Source organism: Cupressus sempervirens, chromosome 1 (assembly GCF_028749045.1).
Source record: "Cupressus sempervirens isolate cs-2001-9-10 chromosome 1, ASM2874904v1, whole genome shotgun sequence".
NCBI classification, from domain to species: domain Eukaryota; kingdom Viridiplantae; phylum Streptophyta; class Pinopsida; order Cupressales; family Cupressaceae; genus Cupressus; species Cupressus sempervirens.
Window position 1 is genome coordinate 794,024,043 of NC_143118.1, and position 25,180 is coordinate 794,049,222.

At 35.0% G+C, this 25,180-nt stretch overlaps 1 protein-coding gene and 1 long non-coding RNA gene across 3 annotated transcripts in view; both read left to right on the forward strand.

The window, feature by feature from the left end:
- The window catches only part of LOC149580260 (serine carboxypeptidase 1-like), a 94,799-nt gene that overhangs the window by 1,909 nt on the left and 67,710 nt on the right, over positions 1–25,180 (forward strand). The gene's annotated exons all lie outside the window — the stretch shown is intronic.
- On the forward strand, positions 4,672–5,495 carry LOC149580261 (uncharacterized). Its single transcript, XR_016353461.1, has 2 exons — positions 4,672–4,875; positions 5,022–5,495. It is a non-coding gene; the product is annotated as an uncharacterized LOC149580261 (long non-coding RNA).

A 25,180-nucleotide genomic window follows, 5' to 3' on the forward strand; every position in this document is an offset into this window, starting at 1 on the left:
AACATAAATCTTGTAAAAAGTTGTTCAATTTTTGTCATAATAATTTGTTCAAGTAGTTTTTGACTAAATTGTGCAAGATTTGTTCTCTATCAATGTCTTCAACCTAATTTGTGATCCATCGTCAAAATAATAGAAAACTTATGAAATGTACTTACTTGATCTTATCCACTTTGCATATGATCATTTGTGCAATCCTAAAATTCCTTGAACAAATTCACACCATCACCATCATCTTCTACATTACTATGCTTTTTCAACTTTGGGTTTCTCTTCCTTAGATATTTGAAGATTTTGAGATATTAGAAGCCATAAGCTTTTTAATCATTATGATTGTACTCAAACTTTCTTGGATATCTTATAGATCAATGACCACATCTACAAATTTGGAGAAATGAGCCATAAGATTTTTTATCATTATAATTGTACTCAACCATAATAAGCTCAAAGCCATAGAGCCTAGAAGTCATCTTCTAAATTTATCAAGTCAAAGGAGCTTTAAGCCAACAAGCAAACATGCTTGAGTACCCATAGAACTTGAACAATTATATTCACTGGACTCAAAGATGGAAAGTCCAAAGTTAGAGTTTATTATTTCTTATAAGGATTTTACATATCCTTTAACATTGAATTAAGACATCTTTCCATATATAGATGGAAGATTTGGTGATTATCACATAATGAAAAAAACATAAGCATCAAGAAAAAAACCAAAAGAGCATCTCATGAAGATCTTAGCTAAAGAAACAACAATGGCGCAAAAAACCCAAAAGAAATTAGAAACTTGAAGTGTCAAAAAAACACAAAGAAGCTAAAGATAAGACGGTAGAAAATTGAAAGAAAAACCACTTCCCACTTATCCTTAAGAATTTTGGCCATGAAAGTGTTCTATGAATTGTTGAATATCAAGTCTTCTTTTGATCATACGCTCTTAGGCTTAGGCTTTCCTATTTCTTCATAACTACTTGAATAATATTGTTGATACAAATCTTGGTGCCCCTAGATTTTGTTTTGTTTTTGCTTTCAATCATGTTTATACAACAAAAAATTAAGTCTTTTCTATCATGTTATCAATGTGACCAAACTATCAACTTTCCCATGATTAAAAAATCTGGATATTTAGATGTTATTGCATAGGTTGTTCCAATGTAAGTTTATGTATAATGCTGATCATTGAAGATTTGAATTCTAAAAAGGTTTAAGTGCAAGTAGGTTGGGAAGAGAATGAGACTTTGATAGGAAGAGATACACACAAGTAAAAGCTTACATGATATGAAAATCTGAACTAGTATAGTAAGATAAGTTTTTTTTTTTCCACTACGAAATATTTTATATTTCAATTCAACAATTTTAGCATCTAACAAAGATCTAACTATCTATTTTCATTTATAAAATACATTTTTAAATTTTATTTGTATCAAATTAAGGAGTGAAAAGTGAAATAAAAACTTTCTACATTTAGAAAGCTAATTTATATTGGTAAGATGTGGTGGACATCGAGGTAAAAAAGTTACTTGACGAGTTTTAAGTTTTTCCATGTGAATGGAGTCCAAAAGATGAAAGGCAATGGGAATTGGAATTTATATAAATTTAAAAGATATTCAAAGTTTTGAGATGATCACTTGAAAATTAGTATTGATGGAAAAACTTCAACATGTCCCATTGTGGAGTTGATTGAAAGGCTCAATTGAGTGCCAACGTTAATTGCAAAGGTCTTCACCAATTTCATTTTGTGGCATAAATTTGAGAAATGTCCATTGAGTGCCAATATTACTAGTTTTCACAATATGCATCAATGGCTAAGAAATTCCATGACTTCCACTTGGTAGGTGTCAAATGTAGAAATTTCCACTAAGTGCCAACTTTTCTAGTTTTTACAACTTGATGTTGATGGTGGAAGCCTCCACAAGTTCCACTTTTTGATGTCAAGAAGAGAAGCCTCCACTAAGTTCCAAATCTTCTATGTTTCATAACTTGGTCCAAGTGATGAAAAGTTCCACTTAATACTAAGCTAGAATGCTTTTACTAATTGAGATCAATGTTGAATGAAAGAAAAAGTGAGTGTCCATCTTTGTTAGATGGAACGAGTGAGATAAAGGGGATAAAGTCTTGGATTTTTCCTATTAACATATGAGGCATCACTAATTATTCATACACAATTCAAGCTTCTTGCTAAGCATCACATTGGAGCTTTTGTTTTTAATATTTTTGTTATTAAAGAGCAAAATTGGAAAGGCTATTACAACTTAGGGTTCATAGTTTCAACACCATTTCATAGAAAGCTCCACCACTTTTTAGTGGTCTCAAGTACTTTTCAAATACTCTTTTGTTTCTTCAACAATTTTACAGTTCCCATCTAACAATACTACATTTGCACCTATAAATCACCATGTTTTAGATCTACCATGTATTAATTTGACATAAGTAAAACCCTTACTTTTTGAACTATTGTAGCAATTACATACTTGCAAATTCTTTTATTATAGTGACTCCACCTATAGCTTAGTTATTTTTTCTATTCAAATAATATCAAATATGAAATCTATTTTAGAACGCCCTCATCAATAAATCATCATTATTTTATTCTATACCTATATGTGTACTTGCAAATTCTTTCATATCAATTTGTACTAGCAACATACACATGAAATCACTTATCTTCATTTTATACTAGCGATTCCATTCAATCAAATTATTAGTCTTTGGGTTAATAATTGTAAGAAGGATAATTCTACATTATCAAGTTATGGAAAAGATCTATCAGACACAAAGATCCAATAAAAAATGACTTCTACCTATAAGTGATGTCCCCTTCTCAAGAATTATCCATTGAATACTTTTAACCTATTTTATTCTTGTAGACAAAAGGTTGTGATGTTGGTAAAAAGATATTTAATAAATAAGTAAAATTATTTTAAATAATTATTTTCTCATAACTTATGTTCAAATAATTAATTTTATAAAAATTAAAATTTTGTTATAAAGTAATTTATTGTGAAACCAAAAGTAAATACAAATATTAAAAATACCACGTTATGATAAATAAAATAAAAATTCTTCAAAGTCTGAAAAATGAGTATTAAAAAGAGTGCAAAGGAAAGTTAAAGTCTTTTTGTCATTGATTTTTTATTTGAAGTTTGGACATTTGTTCAACTTAAAACTTTAGAAAGAAAACTCTAAGGATTATTAGCTTTAGAAAAATAGTTTTTTCCAATCAATAACATGGTGGAGTTGGACAAGACAATTTGTTGACTTTTGTGTAGAGTAAGAAATTGAGTTGAAATACTATATCTATTTGGTTTTTTTGAGAATTAACAACTCAAAATTTTAATAAGTTGAGCATGAGTTATTTATTGTGTTAGCTGTTTTCATTTTTGATCTTATAAGACTAAGAATGTTTCTCTAGGATGTTGAATTATACCGTATTACAAGTGCTCAATAGTTACCTTGATACAAATAACACCTGTACAAAATGTAGCTCTATATTAGTGTCATAACAAGCATATGTGTTGTTTTCGAGACACAAGGCTATGCACTCTATACAATTGAACATACTTGTCCTATATAACCATGTGCAACAAAATACGAGTAAACAACCCTTATCCTCATTATACATTTAGTGATGAATATACAAACTAACACAACACATAGGGAAGAAAATGACGATGCTTATAATTTTTTATGTGTTGGAATGATGAGTGTTAGGAATAAACATTATACATCTTGCATAATATGAAGAATTTAATTACGTGATTAAACTTGGCTAATCACATTCCCCAGATGTACCACAACTAGGCATGTATCTTAATAACATAATAAACTTTTCATGTTATGAAGACACACACCATCTATTCTTAATATTCCTCCACTTGTATATATTGTATAAAGAACGATAAATAAAATACATCACCATAATCGTATACCAAATCGTATGGATCTCCAATATTATATTGCACTCCATCAATAATACTTGCAATAAATCAAGATTATCACCATCTCAACAATAACTCCTTCTTATCATCCAACATGCCATTTATAGAAAAAAAAAATTAAAATTAAAATATACCAATCCAAAAACACAAATATCAAATCTATATAATAACCCAAAGGAAACTTTAAAATATCTTAAAATAAAAAATCAAGACAAAAAAATAACACCCACAATATCTATTAATACATCCAACAATCTATACATCCCATCCACCCACAAAAATGGTTTTTTTTATATAACTTTATCTAAATTTTGGAAAAAACCTACTTGTGAACACCATCAAGAGGCTCATGCCAATTTTCTATGTAACCCATAAACAATTTTTTTTTTAAAATAACATTTTGTTTAGATTTTTTTGACATTCTATTCAACTAAGAAACTTGGAAAACAACCACAAAGAGTTACTCAACTTTAGAAAAAGATTTTTGCGTAATCAATGCACTAAACCAATGTCTATGCTGACATCAAATTGACAATTTGCTCATTTTAAAAATTAAATTATCTTGAATTTAAATTTATTTAAAAATTAAATTAAAAATCATTTTAAAACCGTATCTTGAATTTAAATTTATTTTAAAATTGCCGTTTTGATTGCGGGCATAGACATCGCCATGCACTCATGGATTCAAACATAATTCAAAGATTTAAACATTATTAAAATGGTGTTGATCGTCTAATAATAATAATAATAAGATGTTGAATTGATTTGATACTTCTAAATCTTTGTGGAGCTTGCAATTGAGGACCTGTAAACGATATAACATTGATTTAAACATATTTCAAAATTGTGTTGAATGTGTGTAAATTAAGATGTTGAATCGAAACGATGCTGAATTTTCGTCGAGCTTGCACTTCAAAAATCTGTAAACAAATAATATATTTGAATGGTAAGCCATTTACTCTCAGTTTTTCCCGTTTTTGGTCTTTCATTCAAATCTGTGAAGTTTATGAAGCTGGTGACCAATATGAATGTGGACGCCATGGTTTAAGAATGAGTTACATCGAACACATTTTGAGTTGCAAACTATTGCAGCCGCTCCATGTTTGGGGAATTACCAGTCGGCGTTGTTGAAGGTAGAAACTTCGATGGAAGAAGAAGGGCGAGAATACGGAGGAAGTCGTTTGTTTTATGAGAAGTTTGGGCGCCTCACAGGTCAGCCGCTGCATACAGCGAGCACTTCCCAGCAGTTGCTCTATTTGAAAAGGTATAAAGGGAGACGTGAGCTTCAAAAGGGAGCAATTCGTCGACATCATTACAACAGTTGTTAGATGATAATTGACAAATAAATTGCAACAGTGTAAGAAGGGAGCAATTGTGTATTCAAAGGAATCGTGGGTTTACAAGGATAGCCTTCAGCCTCTACAACAGGGTTTCATAGTAAACAAGGAATCATGGCGCTGTAGGGACCTGAGACTCAGTTTGGTAGCGCCCAGATATGGCAGCGAATTTTTTTGTACCTGGAAATTGCAATCTACAGAAGTGAAGTATAATTTGAATGTAAGAAAAGACTAGAGGTGTATCAACAAATATAAAGGTCAGACTTAATCTATCCTTCATCTATTTTGTAATTATTAAATAAACTAGTAAACAGACCTGCGAATGGGGTGGTTATGCAATTCAATAGTTTCTTGGGTTTTAATTTAACTTACATGTATGATTAAATTATTAACCAAAAAGGAGAAAACAGAGTCCTACAAGTAAAATCCCATCAAACAGAAAACACAGTCCTACAAGTGAAATATTCAGCATTTGACTCTGAAAATCCCATCAAACATTTGCATTTAAAGCATAAGACTAGCAGCACTCGTATTAAAAATATAAATATAGGGCACATCAACATTGCATGATTGGATACGGGAAACTGTAGAGCTGGTAACAACTTAGCCCGAAACTATCAGAATTCAAGCAACATCATTCCCTATCATTGTTCAATCATTAGACCTGTGATAGCTCATTACTATGATAGAAATACAAGAAGATAGTTCCTCTGATAAAAGGTTCATGTGTTTCCAAGATGCGGACTCCATAAAGACAGCCTTTAGCCTGCAGCCCTAGGAAGAGGCCCAGATTGCCAACCTTGAAGAATGTGAAATTTATTGGGAAAATAATATCTCGAAGTGTTAAAAAAAAATTGAACAAGGAGTGGTTAACGGTGCTAGATAAAAGATATGATTTTTGGCCCAAGTTGCTGTACGGAAAGAAATTCAAGGGAGACCGCTCAAATATGATTAGCATGCTGGATAGAGTAACAAGGCAGCAAGAGGCAAGAGCTGGATGTCCTACATCATAAATCTGATATGTGAAGGAAAAGTTTATGTTGATTGGGGGCACTTGATCACCGATCCAATCCATCTTCTATTCACCACTTTATTTTAAATAAAGACCTTTCATATGGTATCATACCTGGTACATTCCCTTGAGCAAGCAAGCACTTTTCCAAGAATAAAATAAGATTCATTCTAGAGAAGCGTCAGAATACTTCAAGAAGGTAAACTATCCAAAGAAAATTATGCAAGAGTTAACCAGCCAAAACCATGTTTGCATTCTAAACTGTGCCCCATCAGTCAACTCTGAATGAGGTGATTGGTTTGTTCAATTCCCCACATGTTCCTATTTAGAGCAGGAGCTTTAGTGCCAAAATTATCAAGTGTTGGTCATAAGAAGTACACTTTGTGCAACCTAAACGGAGAAAGGAAAAAGTATGCGAATATAGATCTTGATTTCAGGATTGAAAGTTGTCCAATGGAGTTAAATTCTGATCATATGCCTCTTTTTATCAAAATGGGGTAAATGCAAGAGCACGGAAAATTGAACAGCACCAAGGCACTAATACAAAAGGTCATAAACTTGGCAAAATTTTTGTAAATCAGGAAAATCAAAAGCTATTTTGTGCTTCTCTTGAACAACAGATCCAGATGATAAGAAACAACATTGATTCCAAGGACAGTAATAGTGAGAATGAGCACTTGAGCAGCAGTAGGCTGATTCCCCTAGTTCATAGTGCTTCGAAGGGGTGTAAGAGAGGCCAAATGGGGAAGTTAGCCCCCCTATGATTAATACTCTTGTGGAACTATTTTCTATTGAAGGCATTCAACTGGGTATAAAGAGGCTGGCAAATGGTAAAGCTTAGGATATTAATGGTTTACAGACAGAAATTTTAAAGTGGGGAGTAGAGCTCTTGGCTCCGCACATCAAGAATGTCTTTAATAGGGTCGCATAGGGCAGTTTCCTATTGAGTGGACTACTAGTGTTGTTATACCACTCCACAAGAGTGGTGACCTCAGCAACCCCTCCAATTATTGTACCATTATGGTGAATCACCTTCTTGGAAAACTCTTTGGGAGTATGTTAGAGCGTATAATCAACGATTGGTCAGAAAAAGAAGAGAACAAAGCAAGGGGATAGGTGGGCTTTAAACCAAAACACTCTACCTTTGATCATTGCATAACTCTAAGAAATGTCACTGAAAAAGCATGGGAGAAACAAGGGGAAGAAGCTTTTGACACTGTTCTTGGGGATAAACTTTGGCTTAGGATGGAAAACTTGGAGGTCCCTAAGAGTATAGGGCTGCTGTTTACAAGCTGTATGAACAAGTTAGAGCCACAATTAGAACTGAAGAGGGCATGTCTGCATGCTTTGGGGGTGACATTGGTGTCAAACAAGGGTGTCCTTTATCCCCTACTTTGTTTGGTCTTTACATTGTTAAGTTGGAAGAGTGGTTAAATAAGGCCAATGGAGAAGACATAAATTTGGCAGGTTATGTGGCAAGCCTGCTTTTGTATGCTGATGACATTATTCTTATTGCTAAATCTGCTCATGGTCTGAGAGAGCACTTGAAAAATTTGGAGCTCTTTTGTCATGAGGTAGGGATGCAAGTTAATACCTCTAAGACTAAAGTCGTGATCTTTTCTCTGACAAAGAAAAAGCAGCAACATACATTTATATGAGGGCAGCTCTTTAGAGATGGTGGATGAGTACAAAAATCTGGGAATTGATTTCCATCATAGACTAAGTTGGGAGACATGCAGATCAAAAAGAATTCGGGGAGGATGAAAAGCCTTTTACCTTCTCCAAAATAGATGCAGGAAAGATGAGTTGTGGGATTGGAAGACTAGGGAGAGTCTCTTTGGTCTTATGGTGGTCCTGATTATTCTTTACAGATGTAAGGTTTGGGGGAGTAATGTATCAAATCACAAATGGCATTAAATAGAAATAATCCAAAAGCTTGTTATAACTTATTACTAGTAACCTCAAGGTCAAGTCTATAGTCCCTTATGAGATCCTTTTAGTGGAGGCGAGTTGTTTCCGGTTGAGGCCTCAACGGATATTCGCTTGCTAAGCTACTTAAAAAAAGTGGGATATATAGATAAGCATCATTAAGATGGTGGTTGAAGATGAGTTGGACCGTATAAAAATAAACATGGAAGAAACATAATAGAAAGTGGTTGAACAAACAAAACTTAAATATCCAGGAGTGCTCAAACACTAACATTGAGATTAAAAAGTGGGTGTTAGAGAAATTCAGGACTGCCATGTGGACAAATTAGACAGGTAGAAAACAATCATATTATGTCAAAGAGTTTAACTCCACATGGGAACATGATGATAAAGAATATTTAGGATCCGCAATTAAAGGAAAGTCCAAAGCCCTAATTGCCCGATTGAGGACCAACTCTCACCATTTGAGTTGTAAAACAGCTAGATAGAAAGTCCCAAAGAGGTTTGGGAGGAAAGAACATCTAACTTTTGCAACAAAGGGGTGGTTGAAACAGTGATTTAATCAAAGAGTGTGCAACTTATGAAGATATTTGCAGGCAATAAGATGACAATTTATAGGTGAACAACATGAATGAACTTTTTGAAGAGAAAAAATTGCACAAAACAGACACTTTTTTTGATGTGGATCCACCATAAAAGGGTCCACATGGAATTTGCAGCAGGCAGATTAATTGGTTTTCTCTTAGTCCCTTAGACTGCTGGTCTTGTGGACATCATTAAAATTTCTACATTCACTCATAGTTAATGAGAGAATGGAAGTTTAAAAAGTATTTGTCCACGAGTAGATTAGAAGCAAGTTTGTGCTGCTGGAATCTTTCTTTGAATCAAGGCAAGACATTGTAACCCTCTGAATAGAAGGATAATTATCAAACCAGTTCTGTGTTAATTTTGTGTACTATCTACCTTGCATCTTTTGAAGCAGCTTCACACGTTTCTAATTATTTACCTATCTTTCATTTAATATAATATAGTGTTATGTTTTGAACCATTCCATTGCTGATGTGATTCTAATGATTCTGCTTTAATCAAGCAAAAAAATATCATTAAATATTGTTGAAATTTTGTGTCGTAAAAAGAATAAAATTTCTGGTAAAAAAAAGATAGGTCAAGTTTGTTTCAATTATTTGCAAAACCTCAAAGTACAAATTGTGTAGGCTTGTACATTGTATTAGATCTAGGAGATACTAAATCAAGGAGCTTTTCTTGCAAGTTTGAAAAAAGAATTTCCTCATCCACTGTGTTGTTTTGTGTTATCACGAAAGTGATATGTTAAAACACCAATGTCATGTCCCCGCCAAAATGCCATGTGTTGCAGCATGTTAAAATCACTGACTATGTGATTAAAGTATAAAGTAGTGCCCACATCATAAAAGCTGATGCAGTTAATAATATGATGAAAGTAGCACTAGCAATATGGTAACGTAGCACTAGCAATATGATTCAATGAAAGGTAAATTTTGTTTCCCAAGGGAAGTGATGGTATGAAAGGTGGTGACACCACTAGTAGGTTATAAAGAGATCATTGCATTAAGAAAGGTACATCAATTGGGAATGAATATTATGATTTTGCAAGTAATTATTACAGCCAATGAGAATGAAAACCTCCAAGCTAACTTAGAGACTATGAGGATGAAAATTCCTTCTTCTATCTAGTCAGTGGATGCGAATCCACAATTTGTTTGGAAACCAAGGACTAATATTCAAGGAAATAGAAAGGAGACTTGTAGAAGAAAATAAAGAAAAGTCTATTTTCAGAATTATGTAGTGTAACATGGGCATTGGGGGACGTCGGGATGTTAGTACATTGGGATGGCGATGGAGAAAAAAGGGCTTCAAATTGGGGGTGACGGGGGGCTGGGAGTGTTGTAATAGACTATACGTATAGTACTTGAAATGCTAGTTATCAAATATGTATAATACTATAAGAACTAATAAATTATAATACAAAATACTTGAACATGACAAAAATGCAATATGAATATCAAAAATATCATAAAGATGATTACAATGATTAGCATGATATCAAACAAAGTAAAAAATCATGTACATACATTCATAAATATGCATATGTAGTGTGAGTGTGTAACAATGACCTTTGCTGTAGCCAAAAAACCTCCTTTCTATCACAAGTGTTGCAATTGCAACAAATTGCTTGTAGAAACCCTTGGAGGCGAGATGGTGGTGGGCGCACTTGGTTATGCCAAGACCCCAGGGGGGTTGGGGGGGGGGTGGACGAGTCCCTGTGTTACATTGGAATTATGTCAAAGTGATAACACTTTTTTTTATGGGTAAAAGGCAATTGCTCGTATTTTATTTATTAAATTAAATTTTAGAGTAGTCTTTTTTGTTCCCGTTCAAGTGCAGGCACCGGGGGGAAAGAGTGGGGAAGAAAACCCCCGGTCTAGCCTAGGACGGTAATGTCTTGTCTACTTAGTACAATTGCCCCTGTATTACATGGGGAGTTTGGGAAGGCATTTCCTCTCTTACAAAATATATCAGTTCAGTAATACAAATTTCTCACTTATTCAACATATACAACTTTACATTTAGATCTTAAGTATAACTTGTTTTGAGGATTTTTCCCATCTTCCCGTATTTCCAATTCTTTGCTTCTGAACATAAAGGATGGATACCTGCAAAATTTCTTTGGGCTAAGATCCATCGTTAGTTGGTAAGTATTGGAATAAAGACTGATTTATTAACTGAATAGAAATAAAAATACCTTGTATCATCTTTAGAGTTTTAATCATACACTTGCAATTTAGATTTTACTTTTAAGATGAGTTAGTTATTACTTAAATAATTAGTTATGTTTACTGAGAATTTACAGCCAGTAGTAAGTACAAATATCATCAATTTCTATGTTATCCAAGTATTCGTATATCTTACCCATATAATGAAAAGCATCTTGCTAGAAATATATCGTTGCCACATTAAATTATTATCTATTTATCAGCTTGAATTGGTATTAATATTATGCATCTATGGACATGATGAATCAAGTTCGAATACTTAAGGGAATGGATTATTTTCAATTACTTGTATCATGAGGAGCCAGTGTTGAAAATATTACCCTGTCAATGGAATGCATACATAAGGCCATCCTCTATAGAGATACTTATGCTTCAGTAAACATAGCTAAATTTAAAATACTTCATTTGCTTCCTTGCACTTAAAATTTTGATTAAAGGAATCATTTTTATCTTGACTGAATTCATATACCAATTTTCTTTTTATATGGAATGTTATTCCTTGATTGTGTACTTTTTCAGGATTTCTGTTTCCAAGGGTACTAGAAAATGTTCATTGAAGTGCTGATCCCTTTTGAGGCTCCAATTAACATGAAAAGTTAATTGGTTAATTACTGCTCTTGTATTTTATTGATCGATTTCAGTTTCAAAGAACGAAGTTATAATGTTACTTTGGTCCCAAAGTGATAACACTAATTTATATAATATAAAATTATAATTTTTAATTAAGTTAAATACATGTATCATTTTTCAGTTAGAATTATTGTTTAAAAGTCAAAATTTTGAAATGTTCAAGAACGGGACATTACAAATGTTATCCAAGCACAACAATCTTGCCAGTCTGCATGTCTAAATCCAGTTAATGCAGTGGATCCAAATGACTCAAAGGGAGAGAGAGAGAGAGAGAGAGAGAACTATAACAAAACAAGAAAACTAGTGGTACAACCAAGACGACTAATCATTATGAGTGGAATATGTTTATGGAACATATGGCAGAAAGACATGAAGGAATGATGAAACAACATGAGGAAACCATGCAATTACTCATCCAAAGGACGCCAAACATGAAAAATTCTCACAGAAACACACAAAACAATGTGATTGAAGGTGGTCACACTAATCTGAATAGAGTAACCATAAACAAAAATAGAAGTGGATCAGCATCATGTGCTACTCAGCCCACATTTCTTCTCAGAACAAAACTACCCCAAAAGTGTTAAGATTTGATCAGATTAATAACAATTATAGTTTAAACTCTATGATAATATACAATTCAATGTTTATAACTTTATATATAATGTCAGTCATATATATATATTGACTGTATATATACTCTTCCGAATGTTTCAGACTATAGTCACAGTCCCATTTAATACTTTATGATTATACTGCTGTGCTATACTTATTTCTTTTCTATTATATTTTTTCACTGTCTTCAGCAGATTTGAAGACATTAATAACTATAGGGTAGATAGTAAAGTGGACCGATCTGACATACAGGAGTAACGTCGATCTGTGTCAGCGTGATTTATAGGGTGAATGACAGTAATGGGCATTTCAGTTAAATCTAACCTGACGATGTGACTTTCCAATCAACCTGTCGGAGATTACGGATGTTTCATTGCATTATTATAGGTAGTGATAGAAATCACTACTTTACTAATATTAATTAATTAATCAAATTAATATCATTTGTTTAATATGATAATTTATAATATCATTTGATTAATGTGATGATTAATAACATCAATAATTTATTATTCTCTTACATGAAGAATAGTTTAAATTAATAGATTAATAATTTAATGTCTCAAATAATACAAAGTATTATTTAAGGCATTATTGTAGGTTAGATATGTTGGTCTCTTGATGCTAATTTTCAACACCCCCTCCTTAGCTAGGGAGACTTTCATATTAGGTGGAGACATGTTATTAGGTATCAACTTATGCAATATTCATCATAGTGGATTGGGAATAAATTACTTTAATGGTATGCCATCGGATATCACCATATGTGCTATCCATCATAAAGGATTTAAAATACCTACCATTATGGCATGTTGTTGGTTAACACCACATGCATTACCCACCATAATGTATTTAGGATTTCTACCATTATGGCATGTTGTCAAGTATCACCACATGTGTTACCCACCATAATGGATTATAAGAAACTACCTTCATGGCATCTCATTAGATACCATAGTATGTGCTATCCATCATGAAGGACTTTAAGACATATATCATTATGTCCTTGAACATCATCGTATGCAGTATGCACTATCCTCCATAATGGATTTACAATATCTACCATTATGATATATCCTTGGGCAGCCCTGTATGCGCTTCCCACCATGATGGGTTTATAAAACTACCTTCATGGCATTTCCACGTATAACACTGTATGTGCTATCCACCATGAAGAATTTTAAAATATATACCATTATGTCCTCAGACATCGTTGTATGCGCTATCCTCCATAATGGATTTACAATATCTACCATTATGGTATATTCTTGGGTAGCGCCATATGCACTCTCCACCATGATGGGTTTATAAAACTACCTTCACGCCATGTCTACGGATACCACCATATGTGCTATCCACCATGAAGGTTTTTAAGACATTTACCATTATGTCCTCCGATACTACCGTATGCACTATCCTCCATAATGGGTTTATGATATCTATCATTATGGTATATCCATGGGTGGCATTGTATGCACTTCCCACCATGATGGATTTTAAAAAAATCAATGTCACCTCACAATGAAGGTAGCTATGTACAAGTGTCTTATCGTCAAGAGATCGTCACCTCACCAAGATATTCATATAACAAGTACAATGAAACCAAGATTAGATAAATACTTTAGTATGTCTGCAAGAACAAGTAATGTTTACATCTTAGTTAGGCCTTCATTTTCTATTGTACCAATTTTACCTCTAAAGTATTCAAACTTGATTCTAGGGAGAGGTTTGGTGAGAATGTTTTCTGTTTGTTCTTCAGTCTTGTTGTATTTCAATTTAATGGCATTTCTCTCCTCCATGTCTCTTACATAGCGATACTTGATCTCCACATGTTTTGTTTTTGTCATGAAACATAGGATTAACAAAGACTTTATACAACTTTGGTTGCCAAAGTGAATGATAGTGGGCTTTGAGGGTTTTCCAAATAAACTAGTAAGAAGCTTTTGTAGCCAGATTGCTTCCCGAGCACCCATACATGCTGCTATGTATTCAACTTATGTAGAGCTTTGTGCAACTGAAGATTGTTTCCCGCTGAACTAGGAAATTGTAGTTGAGCCTAAACTAAAGCAACAAGCAGAGGTGCTTTTTCTATTGGTGACATTGTCAGCCTAGTCAAAATCTGTGTATCCATGCAACTTCAAATCTGCATTTGCAGAGTATATTGTTGAGAATTGTGTCTCAACCTTGCAAGCTTTTTCTGGAAAACTCTAGAATTGTTTTAGAAAATTCTAGAATTTTTTTGTGGTAGTTTTCCACATGTTTATGAGTTGGAAAAAGGTGTATAAGTTGTTAAAAATGTGTCTAGTCTTTAGAACAATGTAGAAGGGCTATTTTTAGAGTGTAAACAACTCATTATATGACTTTTATGGGGGTCTAAACTAGAGGACAAAATTATGGACGAAAATGGTGTTTTTGGAGTTACAAATTATAAGTGAGTAACATGTAGCATGGTTGTTTTGCCCATGGTTTTGTAAAACCAAAAATGGTTTCCAAGTGGCAAATCACTATAAAAGGAGGGCTTGGCGAGGTGTGCAAACTTCCATAATAGGTCAAGATAATCACACCACTATTCCTCTATCAAGGATACTATATCCATTTTAAGAACTATCTATTCCATTATGAAAATACATTTGAATTGTCAACCTAGGGACATAGGACTTGAAATGGGTCAGCACAGTATGTGCACTAAGTTCCTTTAAGTGTCTTAACACCTATGCTGCAGGAAAGCAAACTGCATGAAAGGAATCTATACTACTGACATAGAATAGTGAACACATTTGACTTATCAACAGAGAATTGCAGAAACTATAGAAAAGGGAATCCCAAACTAGTTAACAATTCAAACATCCACTATAATTGTTTTCCACAAGTGCTGTAGGAACTTCACAGTAACAATGCTACAGGACTAATATAGTAAATCTATCTTAAACAAGAAAGTCCAAGAAATGAATCTACTCTACCTAAATCTATTCCACTTCCGAAGTGGGCCCCCTTGGTTGGCTTCAACTAACTAAGAACACAACAGATAGTCCAAAATTACTCTCTCATTAGAATTCTTCTTTTGTTACATGACTGAATAATTTGTAGAAAATAGAGAAACAACTTCAGAATCCTTCCAACTAACTCTAGCTTTTCCTTTTTACTTTGATATATATATAGAGGATTGGAACTTATTACAAACATAACATAAAACCGTGAGCAAACATTGTCAGAAGAAAAAGGCGGAATGTCAACCATGACCATAGAACATTGATTGAGCAACAAAATAATGGTCCGCAGATAATGTAACAAGTCAGGTCTCCTGGAATAACTCCTCTCGCAGACGCGGTTTATCACTCGGAATTGACCTGCGCTTCTTATGCTATGACCGGTCTTTATTACTCCTTTAATACGGTGCTCACCACTCTTTGTGCTACTTCTCCATTTCCTGAAAATTAGAAACATTCAAACACATATACACAACAACATTTCTACTCTCATTCAAATATTAGAACATAGCTTAAAATATTTATATGAAATACTGCACTTTATATATAATATTAAGCAATGTATGTCATATCCATTATCCATAAGTTTAATAGGTTATAGCTGCATTCAGCATAAGTTCACAAGACATTTAAAACAAATTTATTGGAAATGTTTTTCACAAGGCTCAAAGAGTAAGTTCAGACTATATAAAAACTATATTAAATTTGAGACATTAATATGCCTCATCATCTGCCTCTCACTATGCAAATGCTTGTCCTCAAGCATTGTACTTCTTTGCTATTGCTTTGAAATCTCCCACTCTTGTCTTCCCTTGTTTCCCACTTCTGAAGGTGTAGAAATATCCTTTGGTTCATCTCCAATGCTCACCCAAGTGTTCTTCAACTAATGGGTCTAACCTAGTAGCATTGCTTTCATATAGGGGCCAGAGAAGGGTAGGAGGTTGGAGAGTTAGTGGCATCCATAACTCTTTCCTGATTTGCCTTCCCAATTGCATATATTTAGCCACTCTATTCACTGCTGCCTCAAAATTAATAGGGCTGTGTGGTTCAGCCTTCTTGAAAGATTCTAGCAGTTGACTCCATCTATTTCTAAGCCCTGCAATTGCTCTTTGTTGTGTGAAATTAGGAAGTGTCTGATACTCTGTAAACTTTTTCCCTTTCTTCAAACACTTTCTCTCTGATTTTTGGTTTTGGACTTCCACAAGTTAATCTAAACCAATCTCTCAAGACGTCATAAGGCTTATGGGATTCAGTCCGAAGTGGCAGTGGTTCAGACTTTTCAAGGTCTCTATAGGTATCCAACTGTCTATCATAATTTGTTTCATGGTGCATCCATGACATTAGAGCTCTTAAGTGAACATCCCCTATGTAAAGTAGGGGATTCCACTCTGTTTCTTGTGGAATTATGCAAATAGAGCTCACACAACAAGTTCTTTTGCCATGAGGGCAAAGTTTGATACACATTATAAAAATCTCGAGCATTCTTAAATTCACAACCAATATTTCTCATTGTCATCATCAACTGGAATAACATAAACTTGTTCTTTCAAACACATAGCATACACCCTTGGGGGTGGTCTACAGGCCATAGCCTGATCAGCTAGCTTCAAAGCTTTATTCATTTGTTGCTTCTGTTTTTCTAGTTGCTCCTTTAATGATTCAATTTCCCCATCTCTGTCAAATATTGCCTTTTGCATCTGGTCTCTCTCTTGCTTCCACAAGGCTTTCTAAAAAATAAAATGATTGTATAGAACAAACAATATTGATTGAATTGTTGATGACAAAAATTCTTGAGTTTCAGATTTCATCTTTTGCTCTCCGACAACTTGTTGGAAATGCTGGGTGTACCAGGAAGATTTATAAGGTATAAGAGAAACATTGGAATATTCAGGGACTGATGGCATTGATCATTGCTAGGTACTTTTTCTGGAACAATAGTAGGATTTGATTTGCACATTTCTTGATTCTCTTGCGGTGTCTCCTTGACAGGCTCATTTTCATGCATTTCTACATTTTGGGGCTCCAATTGCATAGGAGAATCATCTGGGACATTTTCAACTATCGACTCTGTATGAGACTTTGAAATTGGGGCATTTGGTTTTTTAATAGAAGCTGGAGATACTCAACCTCGCATACGAGGGCTTCTACGCACAGTAACCTCTTCAACTTCAACCACTTTGCAGGTCCGTCTTGGTTTAGGCAGGATTGGAGTAGAAGTTGTATGATTAATTGCTGCAGGAACAAACCTCTTTCTTTTTGTTACCCTATTAGAGGGATTTTGTACTTCTTTTTCAAGGTTAGGGCTAACCTTACACTTGCCTTTACCCTAGAAGAGCTCAGCATATCATCCTCTAAATTAGGCTTAGTAGACTTATTAGGAGAGGGTTCTTTTTCCATTTCAGCTGGATTTTGAATTGGTTTTGTGGGCTCTTCCTCATTTCCTAAGTTTTGAGGAACAAGTTTAGCTTGTGGTTGCAAGGTCTTGGATTCAACAAATTTTGCCCATGAAATAGGGGAGGAATCCCTAAGAAATCTTTCAACTAGAAGCTTAATAAGGGCATGATGGGAAACAAAATTTGCCTTTCCTTTTTGAGTTTCCTTAGCACTTATACACAACATATTATAGAGAAAGTTGGGGACATTAACTTGCATGTTATGCCTTATGCAACTAAGCAATTTAAAATGATGAGCATGCAAGTTCGAAAACCTACCTTCATAGGTTAAATACCTGATAATGTGGGTTGCTAACTCTGGATATGGAGGTGGAAGAGAAAGTCTCTTACATCCTTGTTTTGTAATGTCCAATTGAGGGTCACCTTGTTGAGTGAACTGTGCTCTTGAAGACCTGGCATCTTGTTCATTTGGATAATGTTCCCCAATTGCCGGTAATCCTGTGACCTCTGCTATCCTTTCCTTGGTAGCAACCACACTTAAATCTCCAAACTGAGGCTTCCCCTTCATCAAATGTCGTCATGAACTCCATTGCCACTTTTTCATTGAATTTTGTTAATTGTAATAAGTAACCGAGCCATCCACAAGCATGAAATCGCCGAACTGCTTCAATGTCCACAAGTAAAACATTATGAATGACTGGCTCATACCTCTTTAGCTGTCCCCCCATCTTTAAAATGTTTGGCTTCCACTCTTGCTATTGCGATAAATTTTTGCCCCTCTTACCTCTGCAAATTCCCTCTTTCTCTGAACTTCAAAACTAATCTTTATGAAAAATGAAAAATGTCGTATGTTGTTACCACTTTCTCATAATCAAGACTCCTTTGTTTCCGGCATGTAGAATAATGATACATTAATGATGAAGGACATTGAGGCTTTGACTGGAGGTGTTCCCATAATAACTCTTAGTCCTTTCAATCATGTCAATACAGGAGATCTTTTCCCAAAAATCGCAATAAAAAGGTACAACAAATACAAAAAGATTTTAAAAACTAATGAAATGAAAACTATTAGACTGCTGCCAAAGTACATCTTTTAATGTAGACATGACTAGGATAACGTGGAGATGACATTTGGAAATTACTACACTTTCTCGGCCCCCCACTAAAATTTGACAAGTGTCCTCACTTAAAAAATTTTGGCATGGGAAGGAGAAACTGGCTTGTCTTTTATGATATATATAATGTAGTATTAGATATAAATCTTGAAACCTATATGCTAAAAATGAATAAAGAGTTAAAAAAATTGTTATACCTGAAAATCTGAGAATGTACGTCCGCATGCAAGTTGATGAGGTGGCGAAGTTTGATGACCGCAGAAAAGGTGCTGACGGATTTGTTTATTGAAAGCTGGAAAAATAGAATGTGTGGGTGAAGTGGAGTGTGGGTGGATGGTAGATAGAGAAATGAGATGGGTTGAAATGAAGAAAAAGAAAATTGAATGGAAGAATGGACCTCATATTAAATGAGGTTTTATTATGAAGGGTTTTAAAATTCTATCATGGTATGGTTGCAGGAAGAAGGTTTTCACCTTCTGCTGCTGGAACTGTGTTCATATGAGTTGGTGAACTGGTTGGTTGGAACTGCTGCAAGAACTATTCTTTAGTCTATGGCCTATGATAGAGATGCAGCCTATGGCCATTTACAAGTAATTTAAACTTAACACGATCAATGGTTGTCAATTGCACTATGCCATTGTCAAATACATGGTGAATTTCATAAGGCCCTAACCATTGAGTTCGCAATTTCCTTCGATTATCTTTGAAGCAAGAATAATAGAGGAGAGCCTAGCCTCCTGCTTGGAATTGCTTATTCCTGATGTGTGCACCATGCCACTACTTTCGCTGCTGTTGAATAATTTCTGTTCTTTCCAAAGCTCTTTTTCATATTTCATCCAGCAAATTCAAGTGGAGGAGTCTCTCTTGTTGTGTTGCAAGAAGACTGATGTTCAACTCTAAAGCAGTGCACAATGTTTTATGTTCAAATTCAATGGGCAACATTGCTGCTTTACCATAGACAAGCTCAAATGGAGTGAATCCAGTCTTTGTCTTCCATGTGGTCCAGTATGCCCAAACAACTTTAGTTGATTTGCTGGTCCAATCCTTCTTGTGTATGTGCACTGTTTTAGTTAGAATGGCTTCAAGTTTTCTATTAGTAACCTCTGCTTGCCCATTTGCTTAAGTGTGATAAGGACTGGATTTACGGTGCCTTATGTTGTACTCCTTCATAACCTCAGTGATCAAGTTTGATGTAAATTGAGCTCCTTGATCTGTGACAAGTTCTCTTGGCACTCCATAACGGGATGGTGTCAAATTGGGAACCTTCATGAGTCCTCTGTTTTTAGATTAGTGTGTTAGTTAGAAACTTGTTGGTAAACAGATTGGTTCTTTTTAATTTAACTTTCAAATGCCCAAATCTAAAAGAACAACCAAATACCAACAGTTGGATAATCTATCTTCAGGTTGATAGATTTCCTCTGAATTGAAAGGTACAACTCCCTTATCAGATGATATTCAATGAATTTGTTGGTTCCTAAATTAATTGGGTACGTTCTTAACCCGAGAACGGAAGAGGAAAACCAAGCCAGCCCTAGACAGAACTGACTCAGGCGGATTTTAGTTCCTAAACCTAGCCAATACCAAGAACCCACAATTCCTATGACTTCTCGACATTGGTAATGCAATGATGTTACTAATTATGCAAATGCAATGACATGAAATGAAAATGGAGATTAAACATACTAATCCCTACAATAGGAACAAATGATAGTACTCTGATCTATCATCCATTCACTATTTAGCTAAGAATGCAAGAAAGTGTTCAAAACTGATTATGACAATACTCTGATTGAAAGTAATCAGAAAAAGTGATGCTTAAATACTCTGATTCATAACAAAACCTTTCTTGTTTTAAATACAACAAACATAACACTTTGATTACATTTGCTCACAATCTCCGCCAAATCTGTTTCAAAAATTGATTATTACGCATAACCAAAATACAAAAATTAAAATGCTCTCCTCCCTACTCCAGCAATCCTACCTTCTGCAGAAAAAGAAGAACCTGTTACCCTCAAAAGGATCTGCAATAAATAATTTCTCAAGTGATTAGTTGATTCTTCCATGACCATTCGGTTCCTTTGCTTCTTTGGTTCAGTAACCATTCAGTTTATAACTGATTCTTGGTCTATCCACATGACTTGTCAACATTTCATCATATTTGATCTTCCCATTACATGTTATCTTCATCTTTTATTATACATGTTTGATTCCTATTATTAAAGAAGTATTATTGTTTTTAAAACTCTTTTAATAAAACCATCAAACTTCTCCTTAAGTGTATATGCTCGGTTCAATTTAGATAACTAAATCCAAATGTTGAGAAATGTTCTTTTTAATGCAGATGACACCTGTCCAATTCCCTTTTCAGTCTTTTGGCTTTGCCTAGCAATAATTTACCCCATCATTGTATAACCAACCATTTTGGGTGCATATAAATCTATTCTACTTGATTTCTAAATTATGATCTTCATTGTGTAGCTGGACACCATGAACTGAATATATATATTTATTCGGCTTCATCATCTCAAGTGTCAGTTCATAAATCGGGCTTCTTCAATATGGGTAAAAGAGACACTGTAAGGGGATTCACTGTCTAACTATCAAAATGAACAATTGACCACTCGGTTCTTCATATCTTGTGTTTTATATGTCTTTGCAATATAGTCCCTTCTTCGCAAAAGCAGTCTTCCAAAACTTCACTATGAGCAGATGTAATAACAAACCAAAGAAACTATCATTTGGTCAAACATTTTGACCATGACCTATCTGCCGCAACCTCCACGCTCTGTCTTCCATTCCCCAGACAGAACTTGGTGTCGATTCATGTATGAACGGTGATTAAAACTTTTACCTCCTTCTTCGTGACCATCAAGTCTTCACTAGCCACGGGTAGATGACTAAGGTTTCAGATTTTATAACTGTCCATTTATCTAGCTCAATGTTTGTCTTATATTATGTAGAGTCCAAACATGACTTGAGCATTCCCCGTGGCTTCATAATTTTTAGCATTGAATGCTTGAAATCAGCATGTCCAACATCAATCCGTAGAATTACTTAACCATTTTAATTCAATGAAGCTAGCATACTTTCGGCTTCTTGAACACTAGGACATCCTTGCCTAATCTTCTCAATAATACGCTTTATTAGCAATGTGCCAAATTGGTCATCAGCTTCAAGGAGTGGTCAAATTCACCTGACGTTGGACTTAAATTATCAGATAAAGTTTGTAAAGAACCAAGCACCTTGCATAGTTGCTGACATGAGTCTTTACCCACATCAACTTCTAATGCTCCCAACAAAAACTGTGATCTTGTTATGTCGAGTATAGATGAGCTCATTGCATTCAAACTGTCGAGAAGCCGACTTTGTTGCTCTTTCTGTCTAGTACAACTTTGATGTGTAGAAAGCATTGGCAGTTGAGATCCTTCCAGATTGCTCACTCTGGTAGAACTTGATCCATCTGTCCATCTTCTTTTCGTGATTCACTTCCCCCATAGCAGTGACAACTATCAACTCAATTTGACTGCTTTGAAATTTGGGCATCCTCAACATTAGTGGGGGAAAACATGTTAGCGTCATTTTTATTAACTCATCATAAGCTTCAGCAGATAAAGCGTCTCCCGAAAGAGATAAAAAGAGAGGCAAATTTTTAGTCTCTTTTGAGTCTTCGACATCAACATTCTGTATGTTGAAATCTTCACAGCCATCCTTGCTCAAGTTTAGTGTTTGAGACCCTATCCCATCACCAGCTGGAGTCATTGATCACTCTTTGTGGTTTCATATATTTGCAATGGCACGAATTCACCAGTAACACCTCGATTCATTTTGCAGATGAGAAGATTCGGGTTCAACAGCAAAATGTTGTTTCTGCCTTTCAGACTTATTCTATCGTTGAATAGCTTCTGACTTTAGATAGGATCCGTTGATCATTCTTTTATGATAATACACACGACTATGATCAACGTAATACTCTCATAGATCAGTATGTGAAACTTGAGCTCTAGATAGTGAGACGAACAGTTGCGATTAGATCATTATTTTTGGTGAAGACTTTTGAGTATTTTTCTGAAACCTAAACTGAACCATAGGTCAAGTTGCATCGATGGCTGAGAATCCATCTAAAGTATCGCCTTATGTTATAATTGGGCCCACCTAGCCTTCTTTTATTAGCTCTCCATCTTAGCTGTGCCTGGATGATCACTTTACCATAAGATGCATCAACACTCAATATTATCCCATGATGACTATGACCTTAGTGGGATTGCGAGAACCGTGAGATTCGCTTCCTCATTAACTTCCTTACGGCTTGCAACTGCTTCACATTAAACGACAAGTGGCTTCTTATGATTGGATCCAAGAGTTTTGACTACATTGTGACTAGATCTCATGACCACCATTTATCTCCGTGAGTTAATGTTCGCGATTTAATCTAGAGTTCACCTTTATGCCGAATGGGATCCATGACTCCCGTGATCCCGCAAGCTTCAACTGTTGATCAACTTATATCTCTGGGATTATGGGCAGTGTTGGGTGAATTCGAAGCTCAATTCCTTTGCAGGGTGCGTAGTGGGGCCTTAGAAATGCAAAGCACTTTCATTTTGGTGCCTTTGCCATACATCCTCGAGCAAAGATCTGAGGGGGATCATGATTTAACAACTCACCATTGCGGAAAATCCCAAATCCGGCCCTATATTGCGGAAAATCCCAAATGGGGGGCGAAAGGCACCTCTTTCTTCATTTTCCGCAAGAGGTGATAATATCTTTTAATCAACATTTTTCAACTTATTTTCCACTGTCAATAGTTTTTAATGTACCATTTGGTTTGACACCATCGAGATTCCTACTTTGGAGTGCCCATCGCATTTGGTGGAAATCTTCACTTTGAGGGAAAAGAGCATACTGAAATTCTGATTTTTCGCTTATACTTTCTTTGTCAGTCTTTGACTTGAACTTTATTTGGTGGGAAGAATAGACCTTTCTTTCGGTACTTTCATCATCTATGACCACTTTGCCTTCATTAGTCCATTTGGTGGAAAATAACAATTTGGCTTCTCTGGCAGAAAATATCAAAATGGCTTCTCCTCTTCTTTGTGGAAAATCCCAAATGAGCTTCTCCTGTGGCGGGAAAATTAGAAATCCAGTTCTACATTCCATTTCCAATTCTTCTTCTTTTTGTATATCCAATCAAACAATTTTGAAGACTAACTCAATTGTTTCTTTCTCTAAGTGAGATTATGAACATGAGGCTGAAGAAGCATAATAAATCATATCAAACTAAATCTATAATTCTGAACCAAGGCAATGAACTCTAAATTGTGGCATAGGAACCTTCACATCTGCATCAGTCTTTCATAGAAACATTGTTAAGTAAACTGGAAACAATTTTGGGAAATTCTTTACAGGAGGCGACCTTAATTTTTTTAAAAATGGTGCGCTGAAAGTGCATCTACAAAACCACAAGCTTGAGTGCTTGATTCACAAGTCACCAATTCAATTGCATGCATCGAAGGAGACAATGAGATGAATATGAGAGATTTCTTCCATGGGTGCCTGTTGATCTGAACGAAAAAATTGAAGAAGTTGAGTTGCCTTTTTCAGATGCAAGCCCTATTTTTCCTATAGAATCGTCCTTAAGAGTAGAGCCTTTGGATACTCATGAAGGTTCCTAGTTTGATGTAAACTGAGCTCCTTGATCTGTGACAAGTTCTCTGGGCAGTCCATAACGGGTGAGAACACTCCATAACGGGTGAATATTTCTTCATACATGAACTTAGCTACTTTCTCATCTCTTGCATATTTCATTGCTCTAACTTCCACCCATCTAGTTACATAATCCATACATACCAAGATGTAGGATTTGCCACTTGATGTTGGATCAATTGGACCTATGAAGTCCATGCCCCACTTATCAAAAGGTGTGACTACAATCTGTGGAGTGAGTGGCATCTCATCAGTTTTGGTTGGTTTGCCCATCCTCTAGCATTTGTCACAATTAGTTGTATAAGTCACTACATCCTTATGTAAGGTTTGCCAATAATATCCAGATGTAAGTATCTTCAGTGCTATTCTTTTTCTTGCAAAATGGCCTCCACATGGTTCATCATGACAAGCATGCAGTATATCATATATCTCATCTTCTTTGACACATCTCTTCATGACTTGATCTGGTCTTACATAGAAAAGATTGTTATCTATCTAGGAATATTGAAAACTTTTCTCTGCTAGCTTTCTCCTTTCTTTATGAGAGAAGTGTGGGGGTAGTCTATTTGTAGCAAAATAATTTGCAATGTCTGCATACCATGGTGTATGAGTTGCTATATGGAACAAGTGCTCATCTGGAAAGGTGTCTTCAATTGGAGTTGGATCTTCATCAGCAGTGGTTAATCTAGACAAAAAATCTGCAACTGTGTTGGACTT